General features: G+C 42.0%; 1 protein-coding gene across 1 annotated transcript in view; it reads left to right on the forward strand.

The window, feature by feature from the left end:
• The first annotated feature begins 1,563 nt into the window (after positions 1-1,563).
• Positions 1,564-21,033, forward strand: part of lrrc4ca (leucine rich repeat containing 4C, genome duplicate a) — a 51,264-nt gene continuing 31,794 nt past the window's right edge. Inside the window, exon 1 of the mRNA XM_023406716.2 lies at positions 1,564-3,107. The gene's annotated coding sequence lies outside the window, so the exon portion shown is untranslated. The remainder of the gene's footprint in view (positions 3,108-21,033) is intronic.

Consider the following 21,033-nt stretch of genomic DNA (forward strand, 5'->3'; position numbering starts at 1 on the left):
TGTGGACTCCAGTGGATGGTTCCCACACAGCAAATAAGATCTTAAGTAGTAAGGAGTGGTCACCAGAGAGCCACAGACTCCCAACTGATGGAGAAGAAAAAAGCTTTTAATCAAAGCCATTAAGTTGTCGTACAGTAACATGACACAAATGATGGGGGACAGCACTCAAATGTGGCCCCAGCCATTTCATCTGACTGACACAGAAATGCTGTATATTCAAAGGGTTTCACACGAAACAAAAACACCAATCCCATTATCTGGAGGAGCAAGGTGGGTGTGGTGCACACAAATATGGTTTTATTTGCTCACTTGGCCAGAGCCTATAGGAGAAGAATGGAGTGGGAAAAAAAAGGGAGTTATTTAATGATGTCTCCTTCGGCTGGAAAGCAAGAGGGCGGTGCTCTTTACTACCGTATGCCAGACAAACAGACAGTCAGGTCGACAGTCATGAAGACAGATGAATGATGCAGCGCCATCAGCACTGAGGGAAATGAGATCAGATGTTGACAGCTAGATGGACAGAACCCTGGTCTGGCATTCAAATGTTTTCTCACATCTACCATCACATGGTCTGTGAACACATCCCCCTCCCCAGATGAGAAGTGCTCTCTCTCTATCTCTCTCTCTCTCTCACCTATCTGCAAATTCATCCTTTTTTAAACTCCATTATACATGTTGTATAATATCACTGAGTTTAGCATAATATGCGCAGTACAGCAGGTTGCCTGAGATAAACGCTTCACAAGCAGTAATCTTTCTGAAGACCTGAAGTCTCCTGTGTCAGCCGCCATGCTAGAAAATCTGCAATGTGTGTTTCATATTTCATAACACAGAGCCAGCTTTTATAAATGGGGTCTAAAGTGCTGAAGCCTGAGAGATATCATAACTATTTCTGGAATGTCAAAGTTGTCACAGTAGACTACTCCTCTCATATGCTTCACATTTATTCCACTCTGTGACTGTGTGGTTCCTGATCTCTTCACTGTAAACAATTGTGTAGGCCTGTGTCTCATATTGCACCCTACAGCGTTTTCAAAATACAAATATAGTGCATATATCCCTATGTAAACAAAACGTAGTCTGTCATGGGAGAGCAATCCTATGCGACAATCAGCCTGGGGCCACTATCACACCGTCACACAGGGAGCAGGCGCGGGGAGTCGGTAGGTGGCACTCGTGTCCCATTTGCAAGAGACACATGGGAAGAATCACTCTCTCACTCTCTCTCTCTCCTGTCCATCTACACCTCTCCCGTGCCCGCGCACACACACAGACACACACGCACACACACACACACGCACACATATCCACAAATGGTAGCGCGCTTAAGCATTTGCTTTTCCCCTTTTAAAACTGACCAATGGATGAGAAGGACGGAGGTAAAGAATCAATTAATTAAATGCCAGGCTTCAGGGGGGTGAGATTCGGTTCATGGGCTCCCCACAGTGGGGTAAGAAAATTTTAGGAGCTCCAGAAGTTCAAACAGAGCGATATGAAAGCTGGAAAGAGAAGGGAAACAATATTTCCTGCACTCACTGTTTCGGTCCTGCGGCTGACGGCAACGCCAGTCCACCGGCAGTGACTGGCGGAACAGTCTCACTTGGAGAGCAGCACAGCTTGTCAGTGGGAGGTAACCTACATGATGCCCCCCCCTTCGTGCACTTATCAATTCAGTGTCCGTCCGTGCTGCGCCGCGCGTTGTATTTGGGTACGTAAATGCTGAGCGCAAACTGAGGTATACTGTAAAAAAAAAAAAAAAGAAAAAAAAAGCGCACCAATGGATGCTGCCTGCGTGCGCGTATTGGATCGAGCTAATTTGTGATCACATTTGAAGCAGCTTAAACCACACTGCAGTCGAAGAGAGGGGAAAAAAAGAAAGAAGAAGAAGATATAGGGCTCGGACGAACAGCACTTTGTGGATAATAACCCTTTAGCAATTTCTTACCCCCGCCGTGTGTGTCACATCAATGGATAGGCGAGGCTTGAATTGCCGAAATGCATACATAGATGGAGCGTGGGCGCAGAAGTGATGACTGCCTCTGGTGAACTATAACACCCGTCCAGACAGGGTGAGATCAAGGCTCGGCGCGGAAAACATGTAAGAATTGAGCTTTTGGGTGAAGGCTCCTCTCAACTGAAGCCGCTGCCAGAATCTCTGATGGGGTTTTAAAGGCTTCTTGAGGATACCTGCTGGATCTTTTTTTCTTTCTTTTTTTCTTTTTTTTTTTACCTCCCCATCCATCCCAGATAAACGCGTTTTTTTCCTCTCGAAAATGGAGAATGGAGCAACCTGAAGAGAGAGATAATCCCTAATCTCGGCAACTTTTATCAATTCTCCAATGTATAGGATACCTACTCAGTCAGTGAACTGCGGGACTTCTTTCATCGATAACACCAGGAGGGGAAAAATAGAAATAAGCATCTTGAAATCCGCACTGGGTTGTGAGGTGAAACCTAATCAGATTCAGCAGGGTTGATGACTAAGAAGTAATAGGGACTTGAAGAAAAGTTGCATTTGAAAACGATAGCGACGTTTAAAAAAAAACCCCACCTCTGCTATAGCCTTCAGTCTAATGACGGGTTTTTCAGGATGTATGCACCTGGAAATTGACCACACGACGTTCTCCTTGCGCGGTGAGGAGAGGCTACTTTTTCAACATTTAATTTAGATCGGAGAGAAAAGAAACCCAGTGTTACTTCACACTGACCTAACTCATCATTTGGGGAGAAAAAGAAGAAAAAAATTCTTGGACCACAGTGTGTATCGCTCTGCATCGGGAGAGTAGTTTCAACACTGGCACTTGTGGGTGCCTCCGAGCGTCCTGAAGAAAAAAAAAAAAAAAAAAAAAGGAAGGAAATATCGGATGCATTATCATCACTGTGAGAGTTAATAGCCATGTCACCGAGACTGATGTGTGGATTACGTACGTCGTTTTGAGAGCGGGAACAGCAAAATGTGTCTGGCAAGAAAGTATCACCACGGATTCTGCAAAATCGCCTGAGAATTGCGGATGTTTTTTCGATGCAGTTTTTGGGGAGGGAGCGGGAGAGGGACCGGTCTCCGTCTAAAGCAGAGATCCTGCAGACCTTGGCGTCTCCGTGAACAAGTAAGTTAGTGTGTGTGGCGTAAAGAAAATCTTGGTCTGGCTACCTCACGCGTCTCTGTACCATAACTACCCCTTCAGCCTGTTCTTCCTGTTGGATGTCCAAATGTACTAGTTTATTATTATTTTTCCCTCCTCTTTTGATGACTGCAGGGATATGAGCTAAATCAGGGCACTGTATTCCCAAGGCTTTACCCTCACTGATACTGCGGCCTCTAACTAAAAGAGCTCTAATCATGCGCTGATTTGGGAGATAAGGAAAAGGATGCGCGCTCGCGTGGGTCTACTTGCGTTTCGCTGCGCGCCCTTGAGTTGAGTGCGCGAGCACCAAGCAAGAAAAAAAATGTCATGAACAGTGAAAAAGGAAGAGTTGAGCTCACCTACAAAACAGAACAAGACAACTATTTGTGAAAGGAAGTGTAATTAATGCGACTGGCTGTGATTTTCATACTGTAAAATGATTTATGCGGGCAAGGCAACTGCAGTCCATCCATCTACCTATCCATCCATCCATCCATCCATCCATTCGGTCTATACCTGCATGCCCTCAACCTGCCTTCACTACCTGAAAACCTGCCATATGTAGCATGTGGGTCTGTATGCTGTAGTAACCTCTCAGAAATAATTTTGGAAGATATAAAATATTAAGTATTAGAATTTAAAATTCAAGGAGTACATCTCTGGCATTTCTGACTCTTACCCAAGTCTCCTACATTGGTCTGTTCTCTTTTTCTTCTTCCTCTTCACATGGTTCACACAGAAAGCGCTTGTTCACTGTCTCTGTGGCAGCCTGGGAGGGAGCTGTCCTTCTAACATGGTGCTGAAATAAAAATCTGTCGTCTTCACTCTGCCTCTGCTCAGCTAAAGAAGGCATGGCTGTTGTAGTTCATGGCTCAAAAATCTGAGCTACTAAACTGCTGAATATAATCCTTTCCCAGTATAAAACGAAGCAACAGATGATAGTCTATACAAGAAGTTGTAAAGCAAATTGTACAGAGCGTTTTTCAATCATCTATCTATCTATCTATCTATCTATCTATCTATCTATCTATCTATCTATCAGCAGATGAGCTTAAAAGTAGATGTCTGTCATGTTGGTGATAAACCAGTGTTGGTAAAAGCATAAATAGAGGTGGCTGTCACTCTTCAGAAAAAAAAGAAAGAATGAATTGCATCTCTCACCTGTGAAAGTAAGAAACATGGCAAGCATTATTCACCCACTGAAAGAAAAGCCCTACATATGATGGAGTTACATCAGCTTGGGGAGACAAATTAGACTGCCGATTTTATGTTTTGGCCCTGTCAGAGCCTTTAGCATGATAAATCCTCCCTACATATTCCCAAGATTGCAGTTGTTTGTTGGCAACGGGCGCAGAGTGATTCATAGTAATAAGTAGAGAGACTATTCCTCCTCCCCATTTAACACTCCTCAAACCCTCTCATCCCTGTGGAGATTTTCTTTGAGATGGATGTGGGCTGTAGGTTTGGGATGTCATGGGCTCTATAAAGATCCAGCCAGCATAAGGCGCAAATGACTTTAAAACTGACTGATTCACTGGGAAACTCTGCATCACTGTTTGTTTATTTCACTATGCTAGCCTGACAACAGCTGTATCCCCAGTGTTTCCCTATTAGTCCTTCTAAGCAGTGGGAAATAGCCTCAGAGCAGGTGCAGCAGAGGGACCAAGGGGGACTTCCCGCTGCTCACACAAAGCCAGTCTTCAGCTGATAGTGTTGCTACCATAGACATCTGTTTTATGTCCAATTTCTCCAGCCATTGTTGTCCGACTTATCTATTGAAAATCATTCCAAGCAGCCGTGTCAGAAAATTAATGAACTTGTCAGCTGGAAAAGGGCATACTGCAATGAGGTGCCAGGGTCTTGCAAAGCGACAGACTGTATACCCATGTTCCCTTCCCACACTCCCTTTGTCATTTCTTCCCTCCTCAGCCTGTGACTCAGTTCAGATCAGGGCCAGCACTTTCTGCCATATAATAAAATGTTCATTTCTCAAATCGGATTAATCTCTGTAAAGCCCAGCTTAGGACACCATTAGCATTCAGTTCTTTCACTGCCTAGGACTTGTATCAATAATGGAGCTACCCCTACCTTTTTCATCTTCTCTGGGTATGAAATCTCTCAGGGGGTTTCATTCAACGAGTTACAGTGATCCGTTATCTACTCCCTAGCCTTTTGTATGGGAGGCCAGCAGTGCGATGCAGGGGGTCTGAAGTGGTTGGCCTGATAGGAGCTGGAAGCCGGAATGCTGGAGGTAAAAGAAGCATTTAAATGAATATGAGGTTGACAACATCCGTGTAATGAATGAAATAAATCACAGACACTAAAGTCATTATGAATTGGCATTTATTACTATAGGTTTTGTACATTTGTTTCTGAATCCACATTTAAACACTGAGTGTGTTGCATTTCACTTCTTACAGTTGCCTGCAGAGCATGTCTGCTGGAATTAGTAGAAGTTCATGCACACATGACTGTATCCTTACTTCTGGGATATTTATTACCCATGCTTGAATATTTACAATCACACAATGCTGAAAAAGACTGAATGAATGAAAATGAAAAAAAAAAAAAAAAAAAACGGGAAATTTCAAATATAAAACCGTATGGATTCTGAGGTCAGGACAGAAGCAGAAGTGATGTTAAGCTGAAGCTTTTGCAAAGTGCATCATGGCTGGTGATTGCTGCTTTTACACATGAGGTCGGTCACGTGGCGGTTAATCATGCATAGTTGCAGAGGTAGGCAAGAAGAGAGTCACCTTAAAGGAATTGAGCTTTGGAAGATGCTTTCATCAGCCGACAGTGAGTAAGCTCTAACATGATGGCCACTGACACAGTGTTGCTAGTCTGCATCACAGGTAGCTATTGTGAATGTGATTAAAAAAAACAAAAAATAAATGATTTGAAGAAGGTTTTGTGTTCAGATTGGTTGGCTGTAAAAAATGTAGCAATTTGTCACTGAAAGCTCATTGTCACAATAGCATCCCTATATAATCTTTGGTGAGAAAAAAAGCAAGTTGTTTCCAATTATCTATACCACTGTGGATGAACATCTGAGCCTGAGACTGTGTGTTGTTCATGCTTGCATTATATGACCTACTCTATCAGCCAGACACTAGCAAGCTTTTTGGGCACAGCACAAATACACAGATAGACATGGACGGTATGTGCAGTAGCCCCACTCATTAGTCATCCTCATCCAACGTGTCCGTCTGAATGTTCTGTCCAGGGAAAGAACAGCTGAGCAGGGGGGACGGCCGCAGCACATTCCACCAGTCGATGGATTAATCAATCGGTGTTCCAGCTCAGCCCATCCATCTCAGGGAATAATCTGGGAGACATCATAAAAGTGCCATTCTGTCATTCTAGAGGCCAGGGAGTATTGCTCCTTTTTTTCTGTCTCTGTCTCTCTCTCTTTCTCTCTCTCTCTGTCTCTACTGCCACTCTTATCGTGGGAACAGGAGTGGATTAAATGGAATATAGATAAGAGTGTTCAGCGTGGCAACATTGTGTGGTGTTTGCTAGTGGGTATTTTGTTTTTTTTTGCTATTTTGAAACAACACAGCTTGAAATATTTTGTGCCACTGTGACTCAGGGCTAAAAAGGAATTCTTCCAACTCCATCACTATCTCCCTGCTTCCTCGCTCCCTTCGTGAATTTCAGCTAGGAGCACTGACCTGAATTCAGAATGCATCATTACTCACCACTTGCCTTACATCACCCACCTTTGCCAGTCGTGATGATGGTGTCTTTTCAGTTTAGTTATCCTCACCTTCCTCTCTGCTGCCAGTCTGTCTTTCCTTGACCTCACCAGAATGTCACACGCTTGCTGAAATGACAGTGACAGCACCCGAGGTAGGACTGATGTGACGGTTTCGCTAATAACAGCCTTGCATGAGTGCAGCGCAAATACCCCCAAACAGTCTCTCATACGCACAGACACATGCACGCATTAACAGAAATTATACATATGCACCACAGAGGACTCTTTCTTCCTGTCTTTGGGGCACCTGGGTAACGTCTGTTTAAAGTGATACTGGCCCTGGCCACCACATTAATTCCTGCTGCTAAATTAAAAGGTTAAATGGGCTGAGAAAGGGTAGCAGGCAATCTCCTACTGCCTCGCTTTATTTTTTTCCAGATTGTGCCACATGGAGGTAAGATCTTTAAGTCCACCTTAGAAGAAAAAAAAAAGGAGAGGACAATAAAAAAAATTAAAAAAAACTGTAGGCATGGCAGGAAAGAAGACTTTCCTCTAAAGTGCTGTTTTGTCAATCTTTTGTTCAAGACAGTGGAATATAAAGTGAGCTTAGTGTGCTCGGTGCCCTGTGCTCTAAATACTCAAAGTTAAAATCATTTGAACTGGAGAGATGCCCTTCAAACAGGTTTTTAGTGGTCGCATAGCAACAGAGCCATGACTAGCGCATCCCCTGGCAGCTTATGAGCTGCTAGCTAAAATATAGGTTGTCAATGGACACAAGCCTTCAGTGACAAAAGCAGTAAGAATCTAAATTTTAATACCCTAGTCTATTTTAAAGTACACAGAGCATGTGTTTGATAGGTGGTTCTTATCTTAGTTCATTTAATGTGAATTTTCTGCCCATGCAGCCTGTATCAACCGAATGAGCCACTTTCTCTTTCAGAGGGCGGTTATTATTTGTGTTATAATAGATGTGCATGCAAGAGTATACACTGCTTACATTTTAACTTGCAGTGTTGTTATTGAGATGAAAAGAAAATGCCCTGTAGCTGTAGTGGATACTTGACCTGTTAGAGTTGAATGGCTTCTCCCTGTGGAGAAAAGAGAATATCTCTCATACAGGGTTTTTGTCCATAACAAATTGCAAGCTTTATCTGCAGGGATACTTACTAAGATTTTGTACCTTGTGCTCTCCAATAAAGCAGAAATAGCATTTTCACCGAGGACCCCCTTAATTTTCAGCACAGTTTCCACAGGTGAAGTCATCGAAATAAAGGAAACCTGGAAGTAGGTAGAAAGGAAGGGCAAAAAATCAGTCGCAACCTTGCCACTGTTGCAAAGTGCATGAATCAAATTGACCAAAAAAAAAAAAAAAATGAAATGAAAAAGCTTTGCCCTTCGAAAGCACATCACAAAGCTAATATCAAAAAGCAATGCTTTTCTGTAGCCTTCGTCAGGGTTTGACCCTGAGCCACACTGCACTAACACCAACAAGAGTAGTCTAGTTTCATCATGCGGTGACTACTGAACAGGCAGCTGCTCATTTGACAGTTAATAAAAAAAAAAATTCTCCCTGTGTGTAGTTACATGTGTATTGTTCACATATAACATGGAAGCTGAAGTGGTAAGTCTGGCCTCTATGATTATGTGTGTGAATTCAGTTTTGATTAAGATTTGAAGTGTCATGCAATCGAAAACTATGCAGTGTTATCTGGAGAATTGGGAACACAAGACTATACATATTCAAAAACAGAGAGCTCTATATGTTTGCTACAGTAGTGTGTGTGTGTGTGTGTGTGTGTGTGTGTGTGTGTGTGTGTGTGTGTGTGTGTGTGCGTGTGTGTGAGTGAAAGCGCTTGCATGTGCCCTCCTAAACCAGTGCCTTCTGCAGACCCAGGGGTGCAGAATGAGTGTCTGGGATGTGGACATCTGGGTGGAGCGTTGCCGTCTGTCTCCCAGATCTGCTTTTTTACTCATAAAGCCAATCAGCCTGGCAATCAGATGGTAGCCCAGCTCAGCTTCGCAGCAGGAATCTGGTCATAAGTCAAAGCCCCGAAATACAGCACAGCGTGGTCACACCCCAGCGAGCAGTCACACGTTCTCTGACTGTTGAGCTATACCAATATTGCATCTTTGATCATTCTGAAGAGGGAAAAAAGCCCCCTGTGTCCATGACCACAGATTCTCACACCTATAAAGACACACCAGTGCGCCACACTGCAAGGAAACACACACACTGTTAAATGTTTGACACACACACACAAACAAACTTACAGAAATACAAAAGAATGCATAAATTCCAGGAGAGACTTAATACTGTGTATTCTGTGCTTACAATCATTTATCTTTTTTCACTCATGAGTGCACGTGGGTGCATGCGTTCATGATTTGTGTGTGTGTATTTGTGTGAGTATCAGTATCTTTGTGTATTTCTCTTGCTACCTACTCACACACTCGCCCTGTTAGTCCCTGACCTTAATGTGTCACTCATTCTGGCACCTGCATGTAGGCAAGGCTGCCCTACTATGATAGTTTTGATCTGACAAGGATAGACTTACACTTGATTTAATCCAAGTTGTCTCTGTGGAGTCTGCTGAGGTACCAGTCTGTTTCACCGCTCAGGTCAAGGCCTTGTGACAGGGGCTGTCAGTCCGCTCCTCCGCTGCATGTGTGAGAGAGAAAAGAAGCGCTTTGAGTTTCGAAACAATTTGCTTCAAGCTGCAGAAAGGCCTGGACGAACTGAGAGAGCACAAGCATGTGTGGGTAATGGGTAATCTCCGACATACGCAACACAAACTAATCCTGAACAGATGCTGCCTCATGTAATGAAACCCTTGCACTTGTTTCCAAACAGGCAGGAAACCCCCCCCCCCCAAAAAAAAAACCCCTTTATTTTCATATTGATGACGGTTGAGTTTTAAAGTTTGAAGAGCTCATGGTTCTTAAAACTTATTCAGCTCATAACAAAGCTGCAATAAAGGCCATATGAATAAATGAAAAAAAAATTACATAACAGCAGCTGCTGGAAGCTCTCACTCACTGACAAATGTTAATCTCTATGTTAGTAGGTAATATTTCCCATGAATGAAAACACAAAATGAAATTGATGGATATAAGTAGAGAGGCAGTGGAGAGGTAGCCAATCATGCTTGATGGGAAGAAGGAAACGTGTGTTGAGACCTTTTCTGGTATAAACACTAATCTTGTCAGGAGCAGTCCCCATGGGGACCAAAGCCTGGTCTTAATGTGAAAGGAGGCAAAAGTTTAGGGGTAAAGTGTGAATTGAGGTTAGGTTAAGGTTCAGATTAGGCATGAGTTGGTTACAGTTAAGGTCTGCATTTTCAGTTTGGTTGTCCACAATGAATGGAAGTCAATGTCATGTCCTAACAAGGATAGCAGCACATACTTATTACTGCTGTTATGTTTCATTTGCTATTAGCGAATAAATGAAAAAAAAACAATACAAACACAATTAAACCATTGATAGATGTTTTGACAGTATTTTTTCATGGAAAGTTATTGTTTGTAGGTATATTGTGTCAAATCAACGCTCATCCGCGTGACATACACAAGTGTTTTATTCCCAGTAGTGACAACGTCAGCTCGGTTGTGAATTGTTTTTTTTTTTGTTTGTTACACAGTGTGTGCTACAATAGCAACCTATTGATTAAGGTGACTACACAGAGGAGGGCTGGATCTGGCCCAGGCCAGTGCGAACCTTTTGTGAAAAACTGTGGCGAAACTTATTTCAAACTTTTCAGATCCGTCTTTGCACTTTTAAGCAAAAAACTGTTTGTAGATTGTCAGTGAATCTTACCCAGTCTCATATTGGCAGATTTTTGTTTGATAACATTACATAATATTTTTGTTTGTTTATAGTAGATGATTATATGCGGCGTGGAAGTCTGGTGCTCAGGTATACTATTTCTAAATTTTTTTCAGTGATTACTTTCAAGCATCTGTGACCTCTTCATCTAGTCAAGCTATCTGTAGAAGAGTCCTTGATGTTTCTTGTATGTGATTGTGTGGTTTGATCCTTCCCTGCTCTGGAGTCTGTCGTAGTGAAAAAGTGATTATGTACAGTAACAGGGGAACATTCCAGGCTCTATGTTGACTGCTAATTGGGCTCCAGTGTAACGACTGTGTCATATTAATGACCCAGATCCAGCTCATTGTAATATTCATGAGGTGTGAGGATTGCCTTTTCTCTGTGGGACTGCATGGTGCAGCGGTTTATGAGTGTGTGTGTGTGTGTGTGTGTGTGTGAGAGAACAATATAGTTTGTATGTTGATGCGGACGCACGCGTGGGTGCAGGGAACAAAGGTTGATCACTGTGTACAGCTCTTCCTCAATTTATCCTTTTGTGTTCCTGAAAAGCGGTTACGGCGCTCGCGACCTCCTTTCTGTGATGTAGGTTTCTCCCTTTCCCAATGCCATTGAAATGAAAAGGTGTGTGTTGATTTAAATCTGCATCTGATCTGCGTGCAGTGTTGTAGGGTAATCGGCTCTCTTTGTGTCACATTGCGTTGAAAAAGAGACAAGGGAAAACAGACTTGAAGCCAGGTGGTCTATGTTAAATCAGCCGTTTCAAAAGCAAATCCAGAATGTGCTGTTTTTGCAGGGGATGACAAAGCCCTTTGGGAGATGTGTGCATGTGTGTGTGTGTGTGTGTGTGTGTGTCTGTGTATGTGTGTGTGTGTGTGTGTTTTTGTAGCGCAGTGTGGACAGGTTAAAAGGGTCCTCTGTGCCTGATGAAACAGGTGGGACCCCTACAGTCACTGGCATGCAATCCTTCCTCTTCCTCCCCCCACCAGTGCGCTGTGCATTTGCATAACACTAATCTGAGCATAAAAGAGAGTCAAATTCTTTCTGTATTCATTAGCTTCATGTCTAGGTGTTTCTTTATTGTGTAAAGGCCCTATCATGCCCAGGCCATCATATTGCATATTTCTCTGCTCTAAGGCACAATTGCACTTGTGCTATTCCTTTTTCATGGTGCTTGAATTGGAATGTGGCGTTTTGTAGTTAAAGGAGGTCATATGAATGTGAGGTCTCCCTCACGGCTAAGGAGGCTAAACCACTTCAGGAGGGGTGCAGAACAGAAACAAGTTCTTCCTATTGTAGTCTGGACAAGACCACAATGGTTGACTGATAAGACAGGATAAGGTCTTTTGAAGGACAAATGAGAGTTACATCCCAATTGTGGGATGTATAAGTCATGAACCGCCAGCTCACCATTTTCTTATCGCTGTGGGTATTGAGGGCCATCAACCTCAAACTTCACTCTGCGCTGCACTTTCTCTGCGACTCTAATTGGCATTCTTCTTTTAGTTTCATTTCAGTGTTCAGTTTTGAAAGATGAACCTTAATGGCAAATTGTGTTTCCTTGTACAGAGTAAAATGATGCATACAAAAACAGGGGGTGTTACACTGGCTTCTCTCTTCCAAAGACAAATTAGATTTTAATGAAGAATGAAAGTGGCTCTGTGGAGTCTCTGGCATAACGTCAGATCCAGCACAGTAACTTTTGTGCAGTGATGAGGCATTCATTATAGCCAGTTAAGAATGGCAGCTATCAATCTGTAAATGAGCTGTATAAGTCAAATAAATTATAACGCAAGTGCAGGAAGCACACCCATAAATGTCAAAAATGCAAATAGACTTCAGTGGATGGCTGGGCAAATAGGGGACGTGTAGAGGAAGGTTTTTTTTTTATTAACCTAGAAAGGAAGGATCCTCCATCCTCTCATTTAACGTGACAATGGAGGATTTCATCATTGTGAGGGAGAAGAGATTCACTGACTTAGGGGAGATCTAGTGTTCTCTGTGGTGAAATAAGAGGACAAATCTTCATAAGACTGTTCTACCATTTTTGTACTCATTTGTTCCAACATCAAAGGATCGGCTGCATTGTGATTACAGCCTCTGTGAAGTGGACCCTAATCCAAATTAATTGATGGAGCAATTCTGGAACATGCTAACAAGAACTGTATTGTTTTGTATGCATCGATGAGAAAGTTGAGCATGAATTTTTGATGTTGAATCATTTAAAAAAAAAAAAAGTTTTCCGTTATGTTTCATCCGTCTGTCGTCAGGATTGGACTTTTAGTTTTTAAAGATCAGCACTTTCTTGATACCGGGCCATCATCGTCATGGTAACAGTAATATGACATGCAAAGAAGAGTCATGAAGGCAGTGATTTGAGCTGTCGCTAAGGTCATAGCAAAATCTTTCTAAAGTTTATTGACATTAACTAACACGCATGTAACAGCTTATAAAACCTCTGAGAGTACTGAATTGAGGAGGGGTGTGTTTTCATTAATCATGAATATATTTTTAAACTTAATTTTATCAAAATGTTTTATTTCCTCTCTCAAAAGATACACAAGTAAGTCTTCTCACAGCGAGTTGTTTAGGCATAACATCATTCAGGCCAGCTTGAAATGATCTTTAAAGTAGAATGAGTGTACTGTGTGATCCGAATCTTATTTCAGTGGTAAATAACATTTTAGGCACTATAAGATTAATCAAGCAGAATTAAATCTGGCAGTTGTGAGCAAAGACTGGGAAAGACTGAAAAAAACGGACCCCCTCCCCAACCCCACAATTTTTCCCCTGTTCATTCATTCCCCTCATCGCAGTGGCTCTACCGTCTCTCCTGTTTCGGGACCACAGTTTTAATTTGATCTGAGGGAGCACTGCACTGTAATTCACCTATGTGGAACCTGTTAGCATACTGTATTTTGGCACTGAATAGACGCATGAATAGAACTTCCTACAGGCACATTATTATATATTTTATTTGATTGTGAAATGTATAACCCATTTAGTCTAATGCCTCCCTCACCTTGAAAGTGGGTAACAGGCCAGGAAGACCGTCCCAAAAGTCCAGTGTGCTGATCGTGGTCGCTGTGGCTTTTGGTGTGTCAGACCTGCTCATGAAGTCAGACAGCAAGTTAAGTCTGCTTGCCAGATGCCTACTAACCTGCTGTCGTGTGTGACATTGCAGTCCCACTTTCTCTAACTGTGTCTTTGGCTGTCATTCAGCTTAGCGGGACTGGGCTATCTCTGACTCTCTCTCTCTTTCTCTCTCTCTCTCTCTCTCTCTCTCTCTCTCTCTCTTTCTACCCAATAAAAGAAACTTCTGGCATAATGATGCTCCTGTTACTGGACTTTGCGGTAAAGTGGCATTTTGAATGACAGTTTGCTTGCCATTTCTAGAATGCTAGATGAAATTTTGCTGAAGCTTTTTGAATCACCTCAAGGTGTGAGAAGAGAAAAATACAGACAGACAAATAAAGAAAGCTTGAGGGAGTGTGTTAAAATAGAGGATTATGCTTTGACATACCGTGGGGGTAGCCCTCCCCTTTTCAGTACAGCTGAGGTCCAATGTAATTTGCCATGTTTTAAGCTCAATGCCCAGGGGCTGTTACAGGATTTAAAGACCTTACAAAATGGGCTAGACCACATATGCTTATAAATATGTAAGAAAATACAGAGTGTAACAGTGTAGGACTAAGAAAAAGAGGCTATCCCGCCTAACATACAGTAGAGTATCATTAATATGTATATATATATATATTATCCTATTAATGAATGTAAATGAGGATGTGTATTTGAAAAAGCATTAAACAGCAGACTAACAAGTGGGAAAAGAAAATACTTCTGAAATAAGCAACACACAGGCTACCAGTAATTAGTTTATTTATAACTGTATGAGTAATAAGACATTGTGCATAGTACATTATTTAGATTATGTGTGTTTCAAATACACATTACAGCCTAGTCCTTCCAACTCAATGGGTTATGTGGTTGCTTATATATACTGCATACTTACTCAAAACTATGATCAACAGTATTTTAATGTGTGGGCACTGAAAAGTCCAGTGGAAAACAGCTCTTTCTGCTTCTTTTTGAAAATCAGACCTATCCAGCAGCTACTTTGGTGAGTAGGTATCATGTTTCTGTAGGACTGCTGTGCTGTGCATGAACAAGGGGAACTAGTATATGTACTGTACATATAAAGCAGAGCATTGACGGAGAAGGCACATCTCTCAGCAGAAGAAAATGTTTAAAAAGAATCTGTTTAAATGTGTATCCATAATCAATACGCGTTTTTCTCAACACAAACTAACACAAGAAGTTGCAGCTCTTGCATTGAATAATTCAAATCTGTATCATTCGATTCGAAACATCCAAGTTTGTATTGCTTTTCTGCTGACTCGCATTATTTTAAAAGGTGTTCCTGTTACTTTGTCTAGCCACTGAGGTCTCTTCGCTCTCTCTCTCCAAACTCTCTCATCCTCTCAACTCTGTTAAAGACTGAGCACTGTATCTTCCTCTCCCATCTCCTCTATCCTGCTTCACATTTTTCTCTTTCACTAATCTCAATGTGCTTTATGCGAAGTAATTGGTTTAGAGAACTGTTTATCCACATCCTCCACATTTCCCAGCTCATGTGATGCTAAATCCGGTAACCTGTGTGCCTTCAATCACACAGCCGTTCCAGGGGACCGACAATACCCCGGCTGATTTCAGCTCTACTGTTCCCTCGGTAATGGGAAAGCTAAAGACGGCTGGCTGCTGGGGCATCACACAAACAAGGCAGGCTTGGAGGGGGAGCAAAGCTCCTCCAGAAAGCGAGCACATCAGCACTATTGTTAGCACATAGCGGGAGATTAGCGCTGATGGCTGTATGTGAGCTAGCAGGCTTGGCTGGTGTTCTGTGTCGGATGCTAACCCGGCCCACCCCTGCTGCCACTGCCACCATGTCACAATTAGCCAGAATAGCTGCAGACATGATTGCTCATCCTGGTGGCAATGCAGTCAGTCCATCTCCAATTACTATGATATCACCACTCTGGAGATCATTATCAGTATAATGAATACTGCACCGGTTTCACCTACCAGAGCATATACTTTGCCAGAATTGGAAGATACATTATCCATTGTTCATCGCTCTGATTTCTGAGGCTAACAAGCTCACAATAGAAACAGTTATCCAGGAATGAGTCATCAACACAAGATAGTTCGTAGGTGCTGAAACAGAAAACAACACTGGAGCACAGGGAAGCAACAATATAGTAACTTAAACCTAGCTGTGCACCCTAAATGTCAAAGCCTGATTGCATGAACATTATAGCCACAGACCGAACACTCCAGTAGCAAATAACACACACAATGTTCCAACAGCCACACAAACACACACACCCTCTCTCTCTCTCTCACACACACACACACACACACACACACACACACACACACACACAAACACACACACACAGTTTTTCAGTGCCTCTGACTGATTACAGTGCATGATTAATTAGCAGACAGATTGCTAAACGGTGGTGAACATGGTTTGATGTGCAGAGGTAAAGAGTAGACTCTCCATGGAATACAATAATGTCCTCTATGCCCTCCTCTCTCTCTCTTTTGCTCTTCATCCTTCTCTCCCATCTATTTCTTCCTCCCTTTCTATATTAAGCTCTTCTGGGTTAATCATTCCTAGAGGACGACAGCTACCACAGTGCCACAAAAAGTGACACACAGCTGTGTGCAGCCGGGTTCTTGTGCGCCCACTTCCAGTGATTACAGGCCCTTTAAAGGATAAGCACAGATCTTACAGTCACACTGTCTTCAGCACCATGCACTTCAAAAGAGGTGGAGAGTTTTAACGCTGCGTCTTGGCCTCGTCTCATTTTCACAGAACCAATTCACTTGACCTTATTCCTCATTTATCCTTATATTTGCCTGTCCTTTCACTTTGGTGCCACAAGAGGGTTTTCTAATCTTCATCTTATTATATTGCATTCCTTCACCTCTCCTAACATCCTTGCACCCTATTTTGCTCCGCTGTGATGCGGGCCCGGTGGGAGGCGAGTGCTCTAATTCATTTGTTTGCATATGGGGGATATGTCCAGCTCTGATGGATGGCTTTGGCTCTCGCAGTCCCTCAGTAGCTCTGGGTTTACAATAGAATTTGTTTTGAGTCTCTCAAAGGGCCACATCCTCAAATAGAGAAAGATAAATAAAACACCCCCACACACATACAGTACCTATGACATATTCACATGCAGTTCCACCACACAGATGTATGCACACATACAGAACTGATAACACATGTCAACATAGAAGTGATATCACAGTGCATAAACTGTATGCATTATTCACCAGTGCCTACACATGCAGGACATGAATAAAATAAGTGAAAGCTACATAGAAAAAATGAGTGATGTCCTCACATGAAATCAGTGGTTGCCAGTAATCGTTTAGTCTGCTCCATGTTCAAATTAGTCTGCATGGTGACTCTCTTAATCAATGTGGTTGCAAACTGTGATGTGATGTGACTGCTAACACAGGATCTCTCTCTGTCTCTCTCCCTCTCTTTCACACACACACACACACACACACACACACACGCACTCCCGAGGTCTCCAGCTAAAGTTAAATGTCTGCCAGCTGAGCGTGTCCCTCAGTCAGGCTTTTGTTCGTCTCCAGCTGAAGCTCTGTAATTTGTCCGCCAGTAATTTGTCAGCAAAGAAGGTTTAGGCTTTCCAAATTTGTCAGAATTTTTTGTATAAAAGCACACACTCTTTAATTTTTTCATCATGTTACATTTCACAGCAAATAATTTGTGTGTTTTAACAAAGAGATGGAGCCTATCTGTGCAGAGATCTGATACCACACTAGAACCATTACTGCCTCTGTGTCCATTTCTAAACCACATAGTTGTGTGTGTGTGTTTGTGTGTGTGGTTGTGTCCATTGGGTCTCTTCAGTATGTAAAAATTCATTACCGGCTGAAGTCACAGTCTGTGACGATGCTTTGGTGCAGACACAGCTCCAAGTGCTGTGTACAGCTTGTAGCACTGGGTGCTCTGGCATCATCTGTAATAGGATATGTGTTCAAGTTCAAACTGAAACAGTGCCCTGTCTCGTGAGCAAATCTGAAACAAAGCTTTGTACTCCGCTGTTTTGATCCATGCTTTCCGATGCCAAATTAAATTCACAAGCACTCGGGACATTTTTGCATCTGCAAAACCGCAGAGGCCATGATGCCTGTGACTCTGCAGGGTGAACGGCAGGCATGTGGCAGGGGAGATGTTCTTCTTCGGTTCATTTCGTTTCTCCATTCTCGCTCTCTCTCTCTCTCTCTCTCTCTCTCTCTCTCTCTCCTTTCGTCTCTCTATGGCTCTCTGCCTGACTCCTTCTGAAAATAGAAAACAAACCTAAGTACCCTTTCTTGGACAGGGAGCACCAGTAGTATTGTGGGAGAGCATCCGCGCACTTGTTCTATAATTAAATCCCGGTTATGTAAACCACCAGGAGATGACACCAACGAATAATGATTCAACATATTTCAATTGTATAACAGGCCCATTTCAACAAGGAAATCAGCGTTGGAGTGTGAGTGTAAGAATGTAAAGGGGAGGGCTGCGTTGGCTGATTCATTTCCTGTTCATTGAAATAGTTCCTTTGGTAGCTCTGAGCGTCAGAGGTAACATGCTTTATAAGGTGATCTAAGTGTTTATTAGTGCTATTTTTCTTAGCTCAAAACTGAGTCATCTAGAAATTCTTTGTGACTAAAATGGATTTCAGCTTGTTAACGTATTGCTCTACTTCTTACGTAAACCTAATCATTCTTCTTGGAACCAATCAGAATCCGCCTTTCAACCACACCATGCCAGAAGCTAGCGGGCTCAAGCTTTAAAATAGCAGTTGACATTATGACTTGATCAGATGATGAAAGGAAAAGAGGGGATTTAAAGCAAGACTATGTGACTAACTGGAAGATCCGGCTTATTCTTTATCTTACTAATGAAAATTTGAATTCATACACTGTACACTGTAACTAACATTACTGAGTCAGTTTGCTGATCTTTGACTTTTCTGTTTTTGTGCTACTGCCTCATTATCATTTAGTATTGACCGTTATCCCCATACTAGCCAGCTGGGCTGCTGTTCAGAAAAAAATGATATAAGCTCACTTTAAGTATTGTCGGTTTCGTAAGCAAAACCAAATAAAAAGCGATTAGAGCGAAAGTCCTCATACTAAAAGACAAAATAGGTATTGAACATTATTCTTGACCCTTGTAGTTCACTGTATGTTTGACAACGTAATCTCAACAAAGTTTTCATATGGTCATCACGATTTCCATTAGCGGATTGCTAAACTAAAACAATGTAAAAAACAAAAAATAACATTAACATATGACTTCTTATCTGCTTATCTTATGTTTGAGCTATAGTTAGTTTTAGGGTTAAAATTGCCTTCATGTGTCAAGAAAAAGCAATGATGACATTTGGCACGCGATGAGACCTCTGCAGTATTAAGATCAAGTGCTTTGGAGACCCAACTACTACGTCCACATTATAAAAACATCACACTGCTTCTGATTATACTTCAAGCTGTTTGAATAAATGACCAATGGTGGCATTTAGGTATCAAGGGAGAAAAGGTGGGTGTTCAATTTGACCATCATGCAATAAAAAATTTTTTTTTTTTTTTTTCTGAATTTGGAGCAGTAACATCCATCAACTACAATGACAAGCTGGTCATTATGCGATCAAATCCCACATAGTTATGAGAAAAAGATTAGTTGATAAAATTTCTGGTTTAAATTTATTTGAGTGATGGCTCACACAACCTTGCCTTTGTCTTACATAATGTCCTTCAGTTCTGACTGAACAATTACATTTCACCATTGAGTCATACTCATTCTGTTGTAAGAATGAATCTTACCGAACCAACCCCCATTGACCTTTGGAAAAAAACATAACCTCTTACCTGAAGTGCGTTTCATTATAAAGTGTTATTGTCTACCCCTACTGGAAACCTACATGAGTAATATAATATAAAAGTTTGGTATTTAATCTTAGTTAGAAAATGAAAATCTTCAATATCCACACCTTAAAGTAGTAAACAAAACAAGGACATTTCAGCAGGCTTATCTGTTGCCTGTGACACCAGAGTGATGGCCTGTTTTATCCTCTCATCTCACTCTCTCTTTAATTCTCTTGCTCTTATTTTGCTTGATGCCCTTGATATCCCCAAAATGCTCCACATTGATGAAGCCAAATAACTTTAATCACAGAGTATCTAGAATCGTGGATCATTGCTTGCATCTTGATAATCTGGGTACAATCTTGTGATATCAGTGCAGACGTATGCACGACCAAATAAATGAAGCAAAATTATGATAATCCTTGAAGGCCCCATATTTAGCATTTAGTGGAACGGCGCTGTTACAAAGCAATATGCCTTGTGAAAGGGAGCATAAAAATCTAATAACCTCCTTTTTTTATTCTGACTTGTTAAGTAACACGCTGCCTTTTTTAGTCACGGGATGCCTTCAGCCATTTTATTTCAGCTCTCTATTGACAATTTACTGCAGCAGGGAAGACGAGTAGATTTAAATGAAAGGTTGCTGCTGGCATTCCATCCAGATCTTCCCTCCACATATTTTTCAGTACAGGTCAGAATTTACACTGTGCACTTAAAATAGAAAGATAACACACTGGCAAATGGTAGTAACATTTTACACAGGTCACGTAGTGCCATGCCATCCGACCTGGCAGTTCTCCCAAAAGAAAAAAAAGAGAAATAGAGGGGAATCACAGCTGCTGTCTCGCACTTTCTCTCCCCCTCCCTTTGTGTCTCGCTCGCTCTCAGACACACGTGTTACCCGATCTATCCAATCCACATGGGGGGGCATGGTCTTAGTTATCATGTTTAATTTGTTTCCCACTGTGTCTCTAGTGTTCTCGGCTGAATTATCAAAGTGGTTTGATCTCCTCTCTTACATACAGTGTGTATCCCAACCAAATCGGGGGAAAAAAAGAACATAAAAAGAGAATGAGAAAAGCAACAGTAAAAGGCTTTTTAACAAGTGTGACCAGCTTTTTGTTGTTTCACAGAATGTTTGAAGCTATGTGGATAGGGCTGGGACGATTATCCGACGTAATCGACGTTGTCGATTATAAAAATTATTCGACGTGGAATTGTAGTGTCGACGCGTCGTGTAAAACCCCACAGGGTAAATGTTCATAGAACAAAACCGGAACTTTCTAATGGGACCGTTTATATCCATCGTCTTTGGTTTACCCGGATACAAGCGCAGCGCACGGACTGGGACAACGCGGTGACGTAATTGAAGTCATTGACTACGTGAATGATTTGCGTCTGTGTAATCTATTTGAACAACACGGCGG

The sequence above is a fragment of the Seriola lalandi genome, unplaced genomic scaffold (genome assembly GCF_002814215.2).
Source record: "Seriola lalandi dorsalis isolate HSWRI2012SDOR001 ecotype SW California unplaced genomic scaffold, Sedor1 jcf7180002054314, whole genome shotgun sequence".
Classification (NCBI taxonomy): Eukaryota; Metazoa; Chordata; class Actinopteri; order Carangiformes; family Carangidae; genus Seriola; species Seriola lalandi.